The 22,671-nt window shown below is 38.7% G+C and overlaps 1 protein-coding gene across 6 annotated transcripts in view; it reads left to right on the forward strand.

The window, feature by feature from the left end:
- The window catches only part of ACSL4 (acyl-CoA synthetase long chain family member 4), a 75,609-nt gene that overhangs the window by 5,310 nt on the left and 47,628 nt on the right, over nucleotides 1-22,671 (forward strand). For all 6 annotated transcript variants that reach the window (XM_019949579.3, XM_019949580.3, XM_019949583.3 and 3 more), the window contains exon 2: nucleotides 22,614-22,666. The gene's annotated coding sequence lies outside the window, so the exon portion shown is untranslated. The remainder of the gene's footprint in view (nucleotides 1-22,613; nucleotides 22,667-22,671) is intronic.

Here is a 22,671-nt window from a genome sequence, read left to right on the forward strand (position 1 = left end):
GCTCCTGCTCCCCAAACTTCTGTGATCTTTTTTTTTTTTTTTTTTTTTTTTCCCGGTACGCGGGCCTCTCACTGTTGTGGCCTCTCCCATTGCGGAGCACAGGCTCCGGACGCGCAGGCTCAGCGGCCGTGGCTCACGGGCCCAGCCGCTCTGCGGCATGTGGGATCTTCCCGGACCAGGGCACGAACCCGTGTCCCCTGCATCGGCAGGTGGACTCTCAACCACTGCGCCACCAGGGAAGCCCTGTAATCTTTAAATACATAGTAGTTTGAGCCTATCAAGCTGACCTTAAGACTGGCTGGTTTATTATTTTGTTTGCACAGCTTCCTTTCGTACATTAGAAGTTCACACTTTAGTTCTTTTAAACGTCCTACCTACAAGTAATGTTGAAAATGGAAATTGAGTTAGCACTGTGGGCTGTATATTTGGAAAGAAATGGATCTCAGCCTCACATCATACACAAAAATACATTAAGGATGTATTTTAAAAATTTCTGGAAAGCACAAGACACCATAACAAAGTTAAAAAGGCATATGACAGACTGGGGGGAAATAACTTCTACATATGCAGTGGAAGCTTTTATTGACTTTTACTTAACTGACTCACCATATTAAATGATACTCATTTCTTTCATAAAATACACTGTGCCCTGAACACTTGATATTAGTAGGTTGGTCTCAGGTAAGCCAGGCTTGTGGACCCACCAGTACAACAGATGCTTTTATTACTGAACCTATATATGCTCGTTGTTCTTGTTTTTGTAAATACGTAATTTATTTTCATATTTTATAATGTGATACAGTCTGAGTAGTGGGGAATTGAAGTTCTTACTGAAAATTTACATATGAAATGATATGATGTCTGGTATTTGCTTCAGATTATATGGGGGTTGAGGTACGGAGTGCATAGAGATGTGAAAGAAATAAAATTCAGCACGTATAGATAATTGTTGAAGCTGGGGGATAGGTTTATTATAACAAAACAAATGGTATGCTTTGGAAAGAGTTGATGAAAGCAAGTTATTACTGTATAATTAGGTGTGGGTAAGACAACGATAGAAGATTTGTATAAAATAAATATAAAAATCTGAGGGGTTCTCTACTCATAGTTCCTTGCAAGTGTCTTTTAAGTTCTTTGACATTCTACATTATCTAAGAATTCAAATTAACTTTCTTTACAATCCAGGGACCTGGAGTTAAAGAAAGGTCTTGGCTTCTTGGCCCTTTATCAAAAGTTTGACGAATGAGTGTACATTTACCACTGATAAAATGAAGACAAAATGAAATGTTTGTCATGTGCATATTTTCTTATGACTGTTCACCTTAGTTGACCTTTTCAATTAGCTAATCAAGTGTTCCAAATAACATTAGATAAAAAGGTTTCTACTGTGTAATATCTATGATATGTAAAGAGCTCCTACAGATCAATAAGAAAAAGGCACCTGTTAGAAAAAGTGGCACAGGGTTATGAATTGGCCTTTCACATAAGAAGAGATTGAAATGATGATTAAAAAAGAAAAGATGCTCGAATTCATTCTAGTAGTTAGGGAAATGAAAACCTTTTTTTTTTTTTAACCAAATACATTGGCAAAAACTATAATATCCACTTTTTGAAAGAAATGGGCACTCTCATACACTGTTAATGAGAGTGCAAATTGTGTAACTTTTTGATAGAGGGTACCAAAATCCTCTCATTTTTTAAATATGCATGTATTTTGGCCCAGCAATTCTGTAGGAAGCTATTCTAAGGAAATATCTGCACATTTGTATAAAGATGCATACAAGATTTCAATGCAGTGAAACTGGTCATAACAGTGAAAACTTGGCAGCACCCTAAATGTCCATCAGAAGGGGAATGATTTAAATAATGGCATGCTGTTCTGTGGAATAACATGGGGCTATTAAAGGAAGGAAACCCTTCAGACCCATATAAACTGACACAAGAGTTCCAAAATATGTTGTTAAAGGTGGGGGGGGGGCAGAGGAGGGAGTTATAGAACAGTCCGTATACCATGATTCCACTTATCTAAAAGAACAAAACCTTACCATGCGTATGGATAATACAAAAAAGTGTGATTGATACGCACCACAAATGGTTATCTCTAGGGCAAAAGGGAGTGGTGTTAGAGGAAGGCAGTATAGAGATACTTATACATTTTACCCTATACAATTCTACAGTGCATTTTAATTTATGATTACTATTTTGATACTAATTATACAGATTCATCATATGCAACATTACACACTGGAGGATAATTACAACGCGATTCTGAAATGGAGTGAATGCCTTGTATTTAGACAGCACTCGGGTAGTTTTTAAAAATAATTTTCTCCCTTTGTTAAAGTAGTATTTGTATTGTCTAAATTTTCTGCACTGAAAATATGAGTATAAAGAAGAATAAGAGCACCATAATCCCATACCCAGGGAGCTCTATTGTCAACTTCTGGGTACACGTTTGTGTACACACGTTTGGATGCTTGCATGCACACGTGTGCACACATACATGCACGTGTGCAAACATACGTATCTTCTTTCTACAAAAATGGGTTCTTACTGTGCATACCTATTTGTAATTTGCTTCCTTTAACTTGACTCTATACTGTGAGCATCTTTCACGTTTGGTAACTCTGAATAAGTGAAAAAGACATTTTAGTGGGAAGAAGAACAACACTGTGCCATGTAAGTATAGTGTTCCACTTAAAATAACTGGTTTCTAGGACAAACTATAATCTTAAAGTCATGGCCACCAAAAGTAAATAACCAAGGAATTAAAAAATCCTCAATGTTAAACCAGTTCAGTTCTGTTTGGAATTTATGCACATGTTGTTTAAATTGTAGTTACTAGTAATGATGTATAAGTGCAATGTATTAACATGTCATTAGGAATCTTTTGGGTGGGGTTTGGTTTTAATGAAGATTTTAAAACTGAACTTGAACAGTTATTTTGGTTCAAAGAAAAACCAACCGGTCTAATTTTTGGTAAATGTGTGGGCTTAGTTGTGTTCTTTCACAGCTTACAAAAGTAAAGAAAATCTAGGTCTCTGTGGCAACGTGAATCTTTGTGTATGGTAACTCAGTCTGTAGTATATAAAATTGTACATTAGGAGAACTGTGTTGGATTTGGGCAAGTATGTACGTATTCTGCTCGCATGTCCTCTAGAAGCATTTATTAAGCACATCCGCCCTAGGCTCATTATAACCTTTTCTGGGTTTATGCTGTGGGACGTAGAGGTGAAAAGACCGTAGTTTATGATGAATTCAATAGAGTATTTAACAAAAGAAGATTCTACCTTGTAGACAATGGTGTTAATGTGATGGCCTAGCGTAGCTGCTCATATTTTTGTTATGGCGATTGAAATAGCATCGCTGCTCTCCAAAGGCTGTGTATCTTGTGCATTTTGGCCTTTCTGGAATTGATTTCACAGCAAGAGGATTTTTCTTTCATAGGCGCTGTGAAGTTAGCAGATTTTATGTGGGAGTCAGAATAGAGGTTTCCCATTTCTCAGTTGATTGATGACAGAGACATGTGAGATGAGGCTAGTAACAGAGGTATTGAAAATATTTATGGTGGCTTCTAGTGGTTGTTAAGAAGTTAAGGCAGTGGAAGGCATGGTGAAATACCTGTTTTCTCTTAGGTATCCTGTTTATTACCTTCAACATGTGCCTAAAGCATTTTAATACTACAAAAAAAGTAATGATAGGGTTTTGAAGGACCACTCCCCTGGGGGTACCCCAGTGGTGAGTCATCAGAGAAAGCCTGCAGAAATGGGCAGAGCTGCTCCTGCTGAAATGGTGATCATTCGTTATTCTCAGAATATGTTAGTCATTTCTGCTTCTCAAATGAACTGAAAGCTGAACGTTTCCCGCAGACAGGAAACAGGAACTTGGTTGAATGAGCTTAAAGTTCAGTTATGGCTTTGGAAACAGAAGAGAAGACAGAACTAGCACTAGTATCTCATGGGACGCATCCAAGTAAAAGATGCTGTGTTCCCCATGACCACTGAAGATACTAAGTTGAGACATAGCTTAAAAGAGTAATTGAAAAATCATCACTTGACTGGGGGGTAGAACTGGGCAGAACTAGCCATAAACAACTGTCAGACGAATGTGTTTCAAATAGAGCAGAAAAGAGAAAAGCAGGCTAGGATAATGGTATTCTTGTACTTGGAACCACAGAGACCTTCAGGATTTGCTGCAAGGTTAGTTTAGTATGGTTTAAAGCCTTTGGTGAAATATTTGGGATTCCGTTTGTGCCCAGGCACTTCCTTACAGGAGTAGGTTGGAATTTCTGTGAAGCAGGTGGTTTCCATACTCTGGAAACTAGAAAAGTCATGGTTCAGGCTCACTGTTTGGTGAATTATAGCAACCTGCAGATGGGAAGCTGTGTAGTGTTTATTTCCCCCAATAGAAAGAAATGTCAGTATTAGCATATTCATTCAAATATAGTTACACATTTTACATTTTCAAGCAGAATGACTGAACTCGTAAGGACATTATATAACACAGCTTTTCCACCAGAAAATTTTGGATTCCTCTGCTTAGATTTTGTTTTTAGTGTCAAGTATAAAGGCCAGGGTTTTTATGTGGAAGCAGGTTTTTAATTTATGCACATATTTACATTAATTTGAATATTCTCTTGATCACCAAGAGATTGTTGAATATTAAACTGTTAGTAAGGGAGTAGCTTTCTTTAGGAAGTATCCTCCAAAGAATTTACTTCTTTACAAGTAATTTTAGAAAAGACAACTGCAAAATGGAAACTTCCCTGGTGAATCTCCCACCTTTTTTTTTTTTTTTTTTTGTGTTACGCGGGCCTCTCACTGTTGTGGCCTCTCCCGTTGCAGAGCACAGGCTCCGGACGCGCAGGCTCAGCAGCCATGGCTCACGGGCCCAGCCGCTCCGCGGCATGTGGGATCTTCCCGGACCGGGGCACGAACCCGTGTCCCCTGCATCGGCAGGTGGACTCTCAACCACTGCGCCACCAGGGAAGCCCCCACCTCCTTTTTTAATCCATGTTTTCAAATGGAGTTCCCCAACCTCACTTTTAAGCCTTTCTTTTATGGCCTGAGTAGAATTGAATGAGGGGTGATCCTCAACCCCAGAAGTACAAAGTGTTCATTGGGGTTAAAAAGATACTTGTACTTGCCCTGCCGGCTGACTTGAATCCTAGCTCAGTAGGGTCATTCTGGAGTCACTGTAAGCCTAAGGGCTCTGCAAAGGTAGAAGAATATTCTACCTGGCTCTTGGAGGAAGAATATTCCAGTGCTCAGATAGCTTCCCAATCTCTATCTTGTCTCAGTGGTACCCTGCATTTGAGCCGTTGTTATTTGGTTATATGAAATGTTTGTGTGGAGTGATTGGCCTATGATTGCAGTGATATAGTACATGTGGTGCAATGGGAGAGTCATTCCTAACTTAACTTTCAGACAGCTGATCTTTTTCTCAAAAAGCCCCTAACCCTAAAGATTGTAGGGTTTTCTTTTCACCTCTTAGGGAGAAAGTGCTTCCTTACAATCTAGCTTCTAATTGTCCTCAACTGAGGAAGACTATTGACCACCTCCCTCCCTGCCTTTGACTGAAGGGTCGTGTTGCTTAGGGCACTGCCCACAGGAAAGAGGAGGTCAGTGCTGTACTAGGGCATGACCAAAGGAGTGAGAGTTGGCCATGAACATATGGTCTCTAGCCAGAGCGTACCTTGAGTTTTGAAAACTAGGAATCTCAACTCCAGTTTGTTCTTTAGAGACATCTTTTAAAAACAAGCTGTAGCCTATTGGGTCCCTAAGCTAAGAGTGTGTTGAGAAGCCTTGCAGTGTTGAATCTGATATCACAGTCTCTGGTGGAAATCTGCAAAAGTGAGTCAAAACTCTGTGTTTTTCCAAAGACAGAATTGTTGTTATGAAACACATATATGTTACTTTAATGACTTTGATGAGATGGAAGCAACTCATTTTGAAGCAGCTAATTTTGGCTGAAAGAATTGCTTTTCAACCTAGAGTTGATTTCTTTAATTTTGCATCATTCCTAGCTAATGTGACACTAAGGTCATTTTATATGTCTGGTCTCTTCTAGATGTCATAACATTTTGTCATGAGATCATGAGAAAATGTTTCTTCTGCTTTGAGAGGAGTGAGTAGGAGTCTGCTTAGGATGGAAAATCAATTCTTAGATTTGTTGCCTCTGCTGCTGACCTCTGCCTCCTGTGTGAAAGAAAATCAATGATGTTTCAAAGTCATACAGTTACATATTTGGGTTCCATAAAATTGTTCTGTGGAATGAGCTAAACTTTTAGAATTTGAGTTTGGTACTTGGCCAGATCTGGGGACATGTCCTGCGATTGCTAGACCTTTTTTTAAAAAAAAATTTTTTTTTCTTGCTTTTACCGGCAGTAGCCCATTGCTAATGAAAGATCAGGATGTTGCCTGGACTTGGCACCAGGCACCGAACCTCAATGCCTTTCTCTTCTACTTTCAGACATAGCAGCCCTGGAAACCATAAGATCGAGGTGCTGGAAGCATTCTGATAATCCCTTTTCTTATTCTTTAAAAATCTGGCCTGTTGCTGTCACACAACCATCAGGCCTCAAACAGAGAACGTTTGTTTTCAGAACCTTCTCTGTGTTGACCTTAGTTTTGCTTTTGAAGAAGAGTAAGCAGCAGGTTGCCCCGTATAGTACATGAGAAAGAGAACCGCCTTTACCTTTTACTGCTGCTCACATTGTTTGCAGATGCTTCCAGGAGGATTGAATTATAACCTAATTTAAAGAGGATGTATTTTCGCTTAACTATACACAGAAATAACTGCAAAGGGATGTCTTAAAAGCAAATTACACATTGTAGGTACAGCAGAAGTTAAATGCTTTAGGGATAAATGGGTGATATCTGCTGGTCGGAAATATCAACACTGTTGAAGTTATAGCAAGTTTCTTGGCTGACATTTTTATGGGGACACATAACTCCCCTTCCTTAAACAGTGTTTCATTGAGATGGGAAAAAGACTTCTGCTCTGCTTGGGAGTTTTTAGTACACTGGTGCTTCTCTTTAAATCTGTTTTTGAAATTCTTGTTTTGGATCTCATCTTCTGCAAAAGTGCCTTATATTGACACATTGTCAATACTCAAGTAAGGAAACCTACAAGTAAGGAAACCTACAAGTAAGGAAACCCCCCCCCCCCCCCCCCCCCCCCCCCCCCCCCGTTGTGTGTGTTCTGCAGTGGAACTAACTTATTCCAAATTTTACACTTGCTGGAGGAGTATTATAACCAGAAGGTTATAACCTGTTTGTAACAGATGGATAGTAGTCTGCAGATGAAATTGATCCAGACCTTTTAGTTTTCTGTTTGTGTTTTTAGCTCTGCATTGTCCTTTCCTTTATTCCTTTTCAGAACCTCACCTTCAGGCTTTGCATAATTTTCCTTGCCCTAATATTTAAAGGAAATTGTAAAAAATCCATTTTGAGCAAGCCAGCTGGTACCTACGCATTAACAGGTATAACTGGATAATCCCAGAGGGTAGCTATTGTTATTAACTTTTTAAAAAAGTCTGGTTGGGCTATTATTATAGGGTTGAGGGTTGGCTCATGGGTATCCCTCTTTTCCTATTATACGTATATGTCTGCTCTCTCTGTTAGTCTCATGTCCTCTTAAAATATTGTCTATTGAACAGTAAGCTCCAGAAGGAGTGGGCTTGGTAAACGCTCATTGAATTTTTCTTGAACGAATGCATGTGCATGTACCTGTAGCTGCCCAGGATCTGGGAAACTAAATTTTAAAAAATTTTACAGATGAAAAGGGTGGTTACTGGCTATACTTATTTTTAATTTTTTTTCCCTCAAATGTCCTTATGGTGGTTAGTCTTCAGCAGTGATGATTACAAAACCAAAGAAAATAGAGACTCAACCGTTTGTTTCCTGCTTCAGTGAGCCTATGCCCAATAGGATAACATCACTTTCATATTATGAAAGTCACTGCATATGTCATTAAGTCTTTACAACTTTTGGTTGTCATGCTAGAAGGCATAGCTTCTTCCAAGACTTCTTTCTACCAAAGAAGTTTTATTCCACCATATTCTTGTTTAAATGTAGGAATCTCTTAACCAAATGGATTTTTTCTTCTGGATTTAAAAAATGTGATCTTAATACATGGCTTATTTTTTTAAATAAATATTTCATTTTGGAATAATTTTAGATTTACAATGAATTTGTAAAGATAGTTCAGAGGTCCTGGATATTTTTCCCCAGCTCCCCCTAAAGTTAACATTTTACATAACAGACACTGGTGCAGTACTCTAGAATTTATTTGGATTTCCCTAGTTTTACTACCAAAGTCTTTAATTTTTTTCCTGTTCCAGGATCCAAAATTGTTATACATGTTTATTTTAGAAAACATGTATGGATAAAAAAACAAAACAAAGTACGGGTAGTCTCCCTACGCAGAGACAACTATTGAGATTTTTTTAGTATGTATCCTTCCGTATCCCCCAAACGTTTTCGGATTCCCCCAGAAAACAAAATGTGTTTTATATACTGTTTTGTAATTTGCTTTTTTACACTTAATACAGCATTTAAATTTTTTGTGAACATCTTCCCATGTCTTCTATTTTTAATGTAGTTTAATCTATTCCCTATCCTTATTTATTTGTTTATTTATTTGGCCATGCCAGTGGCTTGAGGGATCTTAGTTCCCTGACCAGGGATTGAACCCAGGTCCCCAGCAGTGAAAGCGCCAAGTCGTACCCACTGGACTGCAGGGAATTCCCTGTCCTTAGTTATTTTGTTTCCATTTCTTTGTTCAGTTAATTCTTCATGATTTAAGGCCAAACTGTGCGGGTGTTCTCAACGTTTCCCCCCCAACAAACCTGAGAAATAGGACACTCCTATCAGTAACAATGGCTCATTAACCCAGTGATTCTAAATATGTGTGTATTAGGTTGAACCATTTGAAATTGCTATATTTGTGGATGTAACAGCTTTTCGACTATTGGCAATTTTATATGGTTCAACCTAATAGTTTAAAAAAGCTTTCTAGGTCATTCTGATCCCTTTCCTCCATTCTCACTCCACTGAGAACCCCTGGCCTCTCACTCTACTGAGAATCTCTGCATTTAGAATGGTGAGCTGACTCTGAAACATTTCACCAGGCAAAACTGTTGACAAATCACCTTCCAGGTGTCTCTGATAAACACAACATCCTTAAGACTTATGCCGATGTTGATGACATATGCAGAGAACTTGAACTCCGGTGAATTGCATCTGTCCATCAGCATGTTGAAAATAGACTTCTGAGCATCCAGCCTAAGCTCTGGAAAATACAGGCAGACTGATGGCTCCGAGTCCTGGTTCTGTTATCTGTATTGGATAGCCAGGGGGCACTGGCGCCACCCAGTGGTACCTTGTAGACGAGCAGCTGATGTTGCTCTTACCTCTACTTTCACTTTTTTCTTTCTTTCCTCTTCTCCCATGTTTATGGTCTCACCTTCCTTTTCTTTTCTCCATCTGTGCCAGTTGCAGTAAGGGGTTTCATTTAGCCCAGCTGATGAGAATCAGAGCGCTACACTAGCCATATAATTTTGCTGTGATATCCTCATTTAAGTAAAGGCTTTGGAATATGAGGCATGAAATCATACGTGTAAACATACTGAGCAGACTGTTATTCGCTCTGCTTATGAAGTCATGATTCCTACCCAGAATGGGAGTAAAATTTGTACTCTGCCAGAATGTGGTCCATCTTGTGTTTAATTTCAAGCTTGTCAGTGTATGAGAGGAAGCACGCCTATGTATCTCAGATGTGAGGAGGCATACATACATAGAGTGAAAGATTTAACTGGGAAATCATTCTTTGGTTTCCTTCGTCTTTAGTATGACTTGTTATTTCAGTCAAGAACTATTTAGTAAGCACCTACTGTGTACCTGTACGGTGCTAGGTTCTGGGGATTATAGCAGCGATGGGGACAGAGATGACTTCTGTCTTTAAAGAGCTTGCAGCCCAGCCGGGGAACAGAAACTTGAACGCGTTTAGGTGCTGTGCTGGGAGAGGAAACAGCAGAGGCACCTGACGTAAAGCGGGGAGGTCAAGGAAGGCTTTTTAGAAGCGTCATTCAAACTGAGACCTAAAGGAAGCCAGGAAAAGGGAGAAGAGAATGTTCTTGGCAGAGAGAAAAGGATGTGCTAGACGCAGAGGTGAGAGATTAAGCTACGTGCTTTTGAGAACCTAAAAGAAGTTTGTGATGGCTCGGGCTGTGAGATCAACTCATTTATAAGTTTCACACCAGTCCCAGGAGGTAGGAGTAGTATTCCCTCCCTGTTAGAGTTGTAGCAGATGAGGCACAGAGGGCACAGAACTTGCCCGAGGTCACCCCACTCTAGTAAGTTGTCGTGCCAAGAACTGGACCCAGGCCGTCTGGCTCCAGCACGTTGGCTCACAGCTACCTCAGCAGGACGCTGCATTATAGATACTGGAGCTTCATTGTCCCCCCCCACCCCGGCTCCCCCCCTTTACCCTTTGATGAAGCATAGCGCCTTATCTTGTTCATCTGTGGTCTTCTTAAGGGCCAAGTTAAATCTTTCTTAGTAAACTGAACGTTAGGCTGTACTGGGTACAGCCTCTTCCAAGAACTGGAGCTTACAAATAATGTGAAGAAGTCCTTAAGCTTACAGCATCTGGGTTAGCCCGGAAAGTCTCGGGTTTGCTTTAGTCTTTTATCATTGATTGGGAATCAAATACCTCATTTGATGTGCAACTCTATGGTTGCTAACCCATATTTTCCAGAAAATCATAGATGGGAAGTTGTAATTGGTCGTATTTTTAAAAAATGAGTGTAAGGTATGTATTCCGCACAAGGCTAGAATTTTTGTTTGCTTGCTAACGTTGATTTGGCAATATCCTTTTCTCTGACTTAGGTTAAGTTAGTGAAAGGGTAAACACAACTTAAATAGGACTATAGTCTTTAAAAGTCATACGAATTAAAAACCTATTCATGGAGAGATTTTCTTACAACAGATCTGATTTGTCCTTTATGTACTTAATATACAAGTGTGCGCTTTGTAAGATGAGGAATTGACTTCAGTTTGAAATTATTAAAGTTTAATTCTAGATTTTGGAAGTTGGGTTATAAATACTCAGTTGTATATAAACTATTTAAGATTGTTGTAATTTGATATCGTTGAAACACTTGGAATAAAAAGGTGTGTGTGTGTGTGTGTGTGTGTGTGTGTGTGTGTGTGTTAGATGGCACAAAGCTGGTTGTTTCATTTATTTTCCCATTTGTATATGACTGTGGATTCAGTCAGGACTTAGTACTTGGAAGTGTCTTTCCAGTAGTGAAGGTAAGGCTTTTGCTGATGTAGGCATACATTCTTGCCTTGTTCTCCGTGCGACCCGAGTTAGGGTTATTACTGGGGTCATCATTACGGATGTTTTTGCAAAAAGGCGGGGGGACACTCTGATAAGAATTACTCTGGGACAACATGTGTAAACCAGGGGACAGACCTAGGCAAGCTGGGAAATTTCCAAGTAGTAAGTCAGTCGGGTTGAGCCAGTGCTTCTGAAGCTAAGCTCACAAATTGAGGTAACCAGCAGCCACAGGTAGCTTTCCCTTTACTTTGGAGTAAAACCGTTAATTTTCCAGTAAATGTATTATCGTATATTGCAGTGGAATTGTATGTGTAGCAGCTGTGTTCCTGTTAGAAGTTTGAGCATCGTGAACTCAGTGCTGCTAGGCCCTGTCGAGGTTATTGCAGGACACAGAGCTGTGTGGGCCTTACAGGAAGTGAGATTACTTAATGATACTTTACTGTTGCCTGAAACATTTTGAAATGAAAACTTTGAGGGAAAGAAATGATTCAGCCTTTTCTGCCTCCTACTGCTTTCTGAAGTCAGCTAGTACACATTAGTAAGCTGATACCACAGTTGATTGGAACGTCTGAAGCAAGACATTCTTAGGTAAAATGATATCCTCTAAAGTTCTGAGTAGTTGGTCCCAGAGTTCAGGTTGTAAACAAGTGGGTACTGATGGAGAGCTGACTTCTGAAATCCCCTCCCTTCACCGTCCCTCTCATCCCCTGTGTGGCAAGCAAAGAAGGGATACCCAGTTGGTACCTTTTGCCCATGACACCTTCATCTGGGAGGCCTCAATTCCCATTAGGAGGCTGGGTCTGGTTAGCTGAAAAATGGTTTCCTTGTGGGGCAGAGGAGTGCCAGTATGACTCTTCTCATACCTATTAAATCTTAGGCTGGTATCATCTGGCATTTGAGTTCCTGTTTGTTTTAATACGATAAGGGAGTGGAACTCTGGGCTTTAAGGAAATTATTGCCACAGTATTTCCATCTGTATGGAACCCCTCATGATTATCTGGCTTTTTGATATTGTCTATTCACTTGGCAGTAGTAGTCAATTTTTGTTAGTCGCATTTTGACAGAGGGTACCACGGGGATGCTTAGCTTTAGGAAGCATTTAACATTGTAGTTATAGCAAGAAAAAAACCCACTCATTTTATCTCGCTTCATAGATCATATTACATGAGCGAAAGAAGTTTATTTTACTTTGAGTCTAGTTTAAAAACATAAGTATCAAATCTTCTTTCCGTAGTGAGGTTGAAGTCAACTTTTGGCTCCTTTGTAGCATCTCTTCACCACGTGAATAGGGCCAAATGCCTTAAGGGCCATACCCATTGTCACTTATCAACACACGCATATATACACAGCGTTGAGACTGGTGCTATATTTTCTACTTATGTATTGAATGATAAAAGTAATATGTTCACTGTAGAAGTTTTAGAAAATGTAGGGGAAAACAGAAGGACAAAACTAAAAATCACCTATAATTCTACAACCCAGAGATTAACATTTCAGCCTGTAGCCTGCATATATGTGGTTAAGTTGCATCTTAAACCAATTTCACTTCATATATCTTGACCGTTTTCTCATATCCTTAAATATCTTTGACAACACTGCACTTGATGACTGTGTAGTATTCAGTCATAAGGATACATCATTATTTTACCAATCTCCTCTTGGACATTTGATGTTGTTTCTAGTTTTTCTGTTATTTATATCACAGTGGTGACTATTGTCTACATTTTTTGTGTGTGTGCATCTCGGACTATTTCCTTAGGCTATTCGTAGAAGTAGAGAGTGAAATTATTCGGTCATGAGTTATGTAAGACTTCAAGTGTCCGGATGCCTATTGCCAAATTGCTTTCTATAAAGCTTGTACCAATTTACACTTCTGTCAACAGGATAAAAAGTGCCTTTCTGTATACATTTGGCAACAATGAGTGATTTATTCTTAATTGGCACTACTTTTGATGGCTCCCCAGTGCATTGCTGTCTGTTTCAGGAAATAAAAATTATTCCTGGCAGAAATGAAAGTGGGGGATGTAATATCATAAACAGTAGTACTACAACGAACTGGCGGCCCCAGATACTTTGAGAATTGTTGAAGCAGGCCATATTTTAGCTCTAAGAGTCTGTGTTTCTAAAAATATATTTTTCCTTTTCAAGTAGTTTATCAATCTCGTCTTTAATGTAGAGAAAAATGCTAATACTTTTCTTCCAAAATTATTGCTTCATGAACTGTACTTTGCTGTACAGCAGAAACTAACACAACACTGTAAATCAACTATACTCCAATAAAAATTAATAAAACATTATTGCTTCATGAGTGCTTACTGTTCATTACGTTAGTGCTTTCTGTATGTATATTTATTGAGTCATGCCTTTGAAAACAAAATGTAACTTCTGGCAAAAATAGTCCAAGTTTTTGGAACATTTGGTTTGTTACACAGCAGTAATTTCTGGTCAAGGTCTCTTAAATTAACAAATACTTCTTTCAACTATTATTCAGTTCTTTAGTATTTTAGTAAAGGCCTTGTGAATTCGGAATCACCCACGTATCACCATACTGCTTGAGTAAACTTGGAAGGAAGAGATTTGGTAAGTCCAATGTTTGATATTATGCAATCGATTTGTCCAACACATTTTTTGAAATCAGTATCATAAGATTGCTGGTCCTAGAGGGCAGATAGCAGAAGCAAGAAGAACTACAATCCTGCAGCCTTTGGAACAAAAACCACATTCACACAAAGATAGACAAGATGAAAAGGCAGAGGGCTATGTACTAGTTGAAGGAACAAGATAAAACCCCAGAAAAACATCTAAATTAAGTGGAGATAGGCAAGCTTCCAGAAAAAGAATTCAGAATAATGGTGATTCAGGACCTCGGATAAAGAACGAAGGCAAAGATCGAGAAGATGCAAGAAATGTTTAACAAAGACCTAGAAGAATTAAAGACCAAACAAACAGAGATGAACAATACAATAACTGAAATGAAAACTACACTAGAAGGAATCAATAGCAGAATAACTGAGGCAGAAGAATGGATAAGTGACCTGGAAGACAGAATGGAGGAATTCACTGCTGCAGAACAGAATAAAGAAAAAAGAATGAAAAGAAATGAAGACAGCCTAAGAGACCTCTGGGACAACATTAAATGCAACAGCATTCGCATTATACGGGTCCCAGAAGGAGAAGAGAGAGAGAAAGGACCCGAGAAAATATTTGAAGAGATTATAATCGAAAACTTCCCTAACATGGGAAAGGAAATAGCCACCCAATTCCAGGAAGTGCAGCAAGTCCCATACAGGATAAACCCAAGGAGAAACACGCCGAGACACATAGTAATCAAATTGGCAAAATTCAAAGAAAAATTATTGAAAGCAGCAAGGGAAAAATGACAAATAACATACATGAGAACTCCCAGAAGGTTAACAGCTGATTTCTCAGCAGAAACTCTACAAGCCAGAAGGGAGTGGCATGATATACTTAAAGTGATGAAAGGGAAGAACCTACAACCAAGATTACTCTACCCGGCAAGGATCTCATTCATATTCGATGGAGAAATCAAAGCTTTACAGACAAGCAAAAGCTAAGAGAATTCAGCACCACCAAACCAGCTCTACAACAAAGGCTAAAGGAACTTCTCTAAGTGGGAAACACAAGAGAAGAAAAGGACCTACAAAAACAAACCCAAAACAATTAAGAAAATGGTCATAGGAACATATATATTGATAATTACCTTAAACGTGAGTGGATTAAATGCTCCAAACAAAAGACACAGGCTAGCTGCATGGATACAGAAACAAGACCCATCTATATGCTGTCTACAAGAGACCCACTTCAGACCTAGGGACACATACAGACTGAAAGTGGGGGATGGAAAAAGATATTCCATGCAAATGGAAATCAAAAGAAAGCTGGAGTAGCAATACTCATATCAGATAAAATAGACTTTAAAATGAAGAATGTTACAAGAGACAAGGAAGGACACTACATAATGATCAAGGGATCAATCCAAGAAGAAGATATAACAATTATAAATATATATGGACCCAACATAGGAGCACCTCGATACATAAGGCAACTGCTAACAGCTATAAAAGAGGAAATCGACAGTAACACAATAATAATGGGGAACTTTTAACACCTCACTTACACCAATGGACAGATCATCCAAAATGAAAATAAATAAGGAAACAGAAGCTTTAAATGGCACAATAGACCAGATAGATTGAATTGATATTTATAGGACATTCCATCCAAAAACAGCAGATTACACATTCTTCTCAAGTGTACACGGAACATTCTCCAGGATAGATCACATCTTGGGTCACAAATCGAGCCTCAGTAAATTTAAGAAAATTGAAATCGTATCAAGCATCTTTTCTGACCACAACATTGTGAGATTAGAAATGAATTACAGGGAAAAAAATGTAAAAAACACAAACACATGGAGGCTAAACAATACGTTATTAAATAACCAAGAGATCACTGAAGAAATCAAAGAGGAAATCAAAAAATACCTAGAGACAAATGACAATGCAAACACGATGATCCAAAACCTATGGGATGCAGCCTATGGGATGCAGCAGAAGCAGTTCTAAGAGGGAAGTTTATAGCTATACAAGCCTACCTCAAGAAACAAGAAAAATCTCAAATAAACAATCTAACCTTACACCTAAAGGAAGTAGAGAAAGAAGAACAAACAAAACCCAAAGTTAGCAGAAGGAAAGAAATCATAAAGGTCAGAGCAGAAATAAATAGAAACAAAGAAAACAGTAGCAAAGATCAATAAATCTAAAAGCTGGTTCTTGAGAAGATAAACAAAATTGATAAACCATTAGCCAGACTCATCAAGAGACAGAGGGAGAGGACTCAAAGCAATAAAATTAGAAATGAAAAAGGAGAAGTTACAAAAGACACCACAGAAATACAAAGCATCCTAAGAGAATACTACAAGCAACTCTATGCCAATAAAATTGACAACATGGAAGAAATGGACACATTTTTAGAAAGGTATAACCTTCCAAGAGTGAACCAGGAAGAATTAGAAAATATGAACAGACCAATCACAAGTAATGAAATTGAAAATATGATTAAAAATCTTCCAACAAACAAAAGTCAAGGACCAGATGGCTTCACAGGTGAATTCTTTCAAACATTTAGAGAAGAGCTAACACCCATCCTTCTCAAACTCTTCCAAAAAATTGTGGAGGAAGGAACACTCCCAAACTCATTCTATGAGGCCACCATTACCCCGATAGCAAAAGCAGACAAAGATACTACCGAAAAAGAAAATTACAGACCAATATCATGATGAATATAGGTGCAAAAATCCTCAACAAACTACTATCAAACAGAATGCAACAACACATTAAAAGGATCATTACACCATGATCAAGTGGGATTTATCCGAGGGATGCAAGGATTCTTCAATATATGCAAATCAATCAATGTGATACACCATATGAACAAATGGAAGAATAAAAACCATATGATCGGGCTTCCCTGGTGGCACAGTGGTTGAGAGTCCGCCTGCCAATGCAGGCGACACGGGTTCGTGCCCCGGTCCGGGAAGATCCCACATACCGCGAAGCAGCTGGGCCCGTGAACCATGGCCGCTGAGCCTGCGCCTCCGGAGCCTGTGCTCCGCAAAGGGAGAGGCCACAACAGTGAGAGGCCCGCGTAACGCAAAAAAAATAAAATAAAATATAAAAACCATATGATCATCTCAATAGATGCAGAGAAAAGCTTTTGACAAAATTCAACACCCACTTATGATAAAAACTCTCCAGAAAGTGGGCATAGAGGGAACCTCCCTCAACATAATAAAGGCCATATATAACAAAGCCACAGCAAACATCATTCTCAATGGTGAACAACTGAAAGCATTTGCTCTAAGATCAGGAACAAGACAAGGATATCCACTCTCACCACTATTATTCAACATAGTTTTGGAAGTCCTAGCCACGGCAATCAGAGAGGAAAAAGAAATAAAAGGATTCCAAATTGGAAAAGAAGTAAAGCTGTCACTGTCTGCAAATGACATGATACTATACATAGAGAATCCTAAAGATGCCACCAGAAAACTGCTAGAGCTAATCAATGAACTTGGTAAAGTAGCAAGGTACAAAATTAATGCACAGAAATCTCTTGCATTCCTTTACACTAATGATGAAAAATCTGAAAGAGAAATTAAGGAAACACTCCCATTTACCATTGCAACAAAAAGAATAAAATACCTTGGAATAAATCTACCCAGGGAGACAAAAGATCTGTATGCAGAAAACTATAAGACACTGATGAAAGAAATTAAAGATGATACCAACAGATGGAGAGATATACCATGTTCTGGGATTGGAAGAATCAAGATTGTGAAAATGACTATACTACCCAAAGCAGTCTACAGATTCAATGCAATCCCTATCAAATTACCAATGGCATTTTTTACAGAACTAGAACAAAAAATCTTAAAATTTGTATGGAGACACAAAGACCCCGAATAGCCAAAGCAGTCTTGAGGGGAAAAAACCTAGGTGGCGGAATCAGACTCCTTGACTTCAGACTATACTACAAAGCTACAGTAATCAAGACAATATGGTCCTGGCACAAAAACAGAAACATAGATCAATGGAACAAGATAGAAAGCCCAGAGATAAACCCACGCACCTATGGTCAACTCATCTGTGATAAAGGAGGCAAGGATATACAATGGAGAAAAGACAGTCTCTTCAATAAATGGTGCTGGGAAAACTGGACAGCTACATGTAAAGAATGAAATTAGATCACTCCCTAACACCATACACAAAAATAAACTCAAAATGGATTCAAGACCTAAATGTAAGACCGGATACTATAAAACTCTTAGAGGAAAACATAGGAAGAACACTCTTTAACATAAATCACAGCAAGATCTTTTTTGATCCACCTCCTAGAGTAATGGTAATAAAAACAAAAATAAACAAATCGGACCTAATCAAACTTAAAAGCTTTTGCACAGCAAAGGAAACCATAGACAAGACGAAAAGACAACCCTCAGAATGAGAGAAAATATTTGCAAATGAATCAACCAACAAAGGATTAATCTCCAAAATACATAAAGAGCTCATGCATCTCAATATTAAAGAAACAAACAACCCAATCCAAAAATGGGCAGAAGACCTAAATAGACATTTATCCAAAGAAGACATACAGATGGCCAAGAAGCACATGAAAAGCTGCTCAACATCACTAATTATTAGAGAAATGCAAATGAAAACTACAGTGAGGTATCACCTCACACCAGTTAGAATGGGCATCATCAGAAAATCTACAAACAGCAAATGCTGGAGAGGGTGTGGAGAAAAGGGAACCCTCTTGCACTGTTGGTGGGAATGTAAATTGATACAGCCACTGGGGAGAGCAGTATGGAGTTTGCTTCAAAAACTAAAAATAGAATTGCCATATGATCCAGTAATTCCACTTCTGGGCATATACCCAGAGAAAACCATAATTCAAAAAGACACATGCACGCCAACGTTCATTGCAGTACTATTTACAATAGCCAGGTCATGGAAGCAACCTAAATGCCCATTGACAGACGAATGGATAAAGAAGATGTCATACATACATACAATGGAATATTACTCAGCCATAAAATGGAATGAAACTGAGTCATTTGTTGAGACGTGGATGGATCTAAAGACTGTCATACAGAGTGAAGTAAGTCAGAAAGAGAAAAACAAATATTGTATATTAGCGCATGTATGTGGAACCTAGAAAAATGGTACAGATGAACTGGTTTGCAGGGCAGAAATTGAGACACAGATGTAGAGAACAAACGTATGGACACCAAGGGGGGAAAGCCGCGGGGGGGTGTGGATGGTGGTGTGCTGAATTGGACAATTGGGATTGACATGCATACACTGATGTATATAAAATTGATGACTAATAAGTACCTGCTGTATAAATAAATAAATAAAATTTAAAAATTACAAAAAAAAAAAAAAAGATTGCTGGTCCTGAGTCAAGAATTATCAATGTGACAGCAATTTTCGTCTATTAAAACTTTTCTTTCCCAGTGGTTGTTTCCTAATAGTCAAGCTGTATCTTAGGTGGGTCTTACAAGTAGATTTTTGATATTTGTTGCTTTAAAAAATTCTTATTTAAATGCAGTTGTTCTATTGAGAGCTTTTAAAAGAATGTGCCTTTCCCTCTTGATACTGTTGTTAGTTTCATCCAAGGTAATCAAAAGGATAGGGATAGTGCACCTTTTTTTGTTTTCTAATATTCTCACATTCATCTTTTTTTTTTTTTTTTCAGTATGAGGGCCTCTCACTGTTTTGGCCTCTCCTGTTGCGGAGCACAGGCTCCGGACGCGCAGGCTCAGCGGCCATGGCTCACGGGCCCAGCCGCTCCGCGGCATGTGGGATCTTCCCGGACCGGGGCACAAACCCGTGTCCCCTGCATCGGCAGGTGGACTCTCAACCACTGCGCCACCAGGGAAGCCCCACATTCACCTTAAGAGTAAAACTAATCAATACTGATTAGAAAGAAATTCTTAATTTTGCTATGTAGGGAAGCATATAAGATGCTTTCCTAATGTTCTAGAAAGTAGACCCTATTTTAGTCCATTTGGAGGGGAGAGGGAGGAGAGTTTGTTTTTAGAGACTAGTTCATTACTCTCATTTTAAAGCCTATTTCCGTTCTGAAAGTGTGCAACTTTTGAAGTAAGGAATGGAATTTCTATGCATGTGGTTTATCTTCCCGTCCCAGGTGAAGTCTGGTACTTATATTGTAGGTTAGGTACTTGTCATTTTTATACACACACAATTTACATATGTGTGCTATGCGAATTGTGTGTATGTGTGATATATATAAAACCATACTAATGATAAAACTATATGTGTGTATGTGTATATATATAATTTATATACATAATTCATCATACTAATTATAAGGGGAGAAGTTAAGTAACAGAAAGAGTGATAATAGAATTCCTAACTAGAGTTGAAGTATTTCTCTTCACATTCAAACTAGACTCTGTCTTTGAGCTAGGGTAAAGACAGTGGGTATAGTATAAATAAACATTGCTTCAAAACTTAGAAAGTGAAACAAAGAACTTACCCCTGAATACTGCAGATTTAACTACATAAAGAAATATTCATTGTTGTCATGGATATACAATTTATATGTTCTTCTAGCATTGAAAAGAATAATTTTTGACTTAGGAGTAAAATGAAAGATTTTCTGTTTGGCTAAAATTGATTATCATCATTCTAAAACATAATGGTGCTTGTAACTGTCCAGTTTTCCCAGTACCACTTATTGAAGAGGCTGTCTTTTCTCCATTGTATATTCTTGCTTCCTTTATCAAAAATAAGGTGAGCACACATGCGTGGGTTTATCTCTGGGCTTACTGTCTGTTCCATTGAGCTATATTTCTGTTTTTGTGCCAGTACCATACTGTCTTGATTACTGTAGGTTTGTAGTATAGTCTGAAATCTGGGAGCCTGATTTCTCCAGCTCCGTTTTGTGTTCTCAAGATTGCTTTGGCTATTTGGGGTCTTTTATTTTTCTATACAAATTGTGAAATTTTTTGTTCTACTTCTGTGAAAAGTGCCATTGGTAGTTTGGTAGGGATTGCACTGAAAAGTAGATTGCTTTGGGTAATGTAGTCATTTTCACAATGTTGATTCTTCTAATCCAAGAACATGGTATATCTCTCCATCTGTTTGTATCATCTTTAATTTCTTTCATCAGTGTCTTATAGTTTTCCGCATACAGGTCTTTTGTCTCCTTAGGTAGGTTTATTCCTAGGTTTTTTTTTTTTTAAACATCTTTATTGGAGTATAATTGCTTTACAATGGTGTGTTAGTTTCTGCTTTATAACAAAGTGAATCAGTTATTCATATGCATATGTTCCCATATCTCTTCCCTCTTGCGTCTCCCTCCCTCCCACCCTCCCTATCCCACCCCTCTAGGTGGTCACAAACCACCTAGATGATCTCCCTGTGCTATGCGGCTGCTTCCCACTAGCTATCTGTTTTACGTTTGGTAGTGTATATATGTCCATGCCACTGTCTTCACTTTGGTATTTTATTCTTTTTGTTGCAGTGGTAAATGGGAATGTTTCCTTAATTTTTCTTTCAGATTTTTCATCCTTCGTATATAGGAATGCAGGAGATTTCTGTGCATTAATTTTGTATCCTGCTACTTTACCAAATTCGTTGATTAGCTCTAGCAGTTTTCTGGTAGCATGTTTAGGATTCTCTATGTATAGTATCATGTCATCTGCAAACAGTGACAGCTTTACTTGTTCTTTGCCAATTTGGATTCCTTTTATTTCTTTTTCTTCTCTGATTGCTGTGGCTAAAACTTCCAGAACTATGTTGAATAACAGTGGTGAGAGTGGACAACCTTGTCTTGTTCCTGATCTTAGAGGCCATGGTTTCAGGTTTTCACCATTGAGAACAATTTGGCTATGGGTTTGTGATATATGGCCTTTATTATGTTGAGATAGGTTCCCTCTATGCCCACTTTCTGGAGGGTTTTTATCATAAATCGGTGTTGAATTTTGTCAGAAGCTTTTTCTGCATCTATTGAGATGATCATATGGTTTTTCTCCTTCAGTTTGTTAATATGGTGTATCACACTGATTAGTTTGCATATATTGAAGAATCCTTGCATTCCTGGGGTAAACCCCACTTGTAAAGTTTTGAATATTGTTTCTTTGAGCCAGGCTCAGTTACTTTTGTGAGATCCCAATAGCACAACTTTTAGTCATTTCTTGTTTTTCCTTTGGTACCTGGCTTATCATGAACTACCTGGCTTATCATGCACAGGTAATGTGAAACAGCATGTGAGGTTTCTTTTTATTTAGTTATTTATTTTTAAAATTTTATTTTTATTTTTATTTTTGGGTGCATTCGGTCTTCGTTGCTGTGTGCAGACTTTGTCTAGTTGTGGCGAGCGGGGGCTACTCTTTGTTGCGGTGCGTGGGCTTCTCATTGCGGTGGCTTTTCTTGCTGCGGAACACGGGCTCTGTGTGCATGGGCTACAGTAGTTGTGGCACGCGGGCTCAGTAGTTGTGGTTTGCGGGCTCTAGAGCGCAGGCTGAGTAGTTGTGGTGCACGGGCTTAGTTGCTCTGCAGCATGTGGGATCTTCCCGGACCAGGGCTTGAACCAGTGTCCCCTGCACTGGCAGGAAGATTCTTAACCACTGCGCCACCAGGGAAGTCCGAGGTTTCTTTTTAAAGGGGATCTTTTCTCATGTCACTATACATAAATGTTGTCTCTTATTGCAGATCGGAGTCACGAAAGATACACGGGTTCTTCTTAAGAGAAAAAGAGGAAATCTGTAAG

Source organism: Tursiops truncatus, chromosome X (genome assembly GCF_011762595.2).
Source record: "Tursiops truncatus isolate mTurTru1 chromosome X, mTurTru1.mat.Y, whole genome shotgun sequence".
NCBI classification, from domain to species: domain Eukaryota; kingdom Metazoa; phylum Chordata; class Mammalia; order Artiodactyla; family Delphinidae; genus Tursiops; species Tursiops truncatus.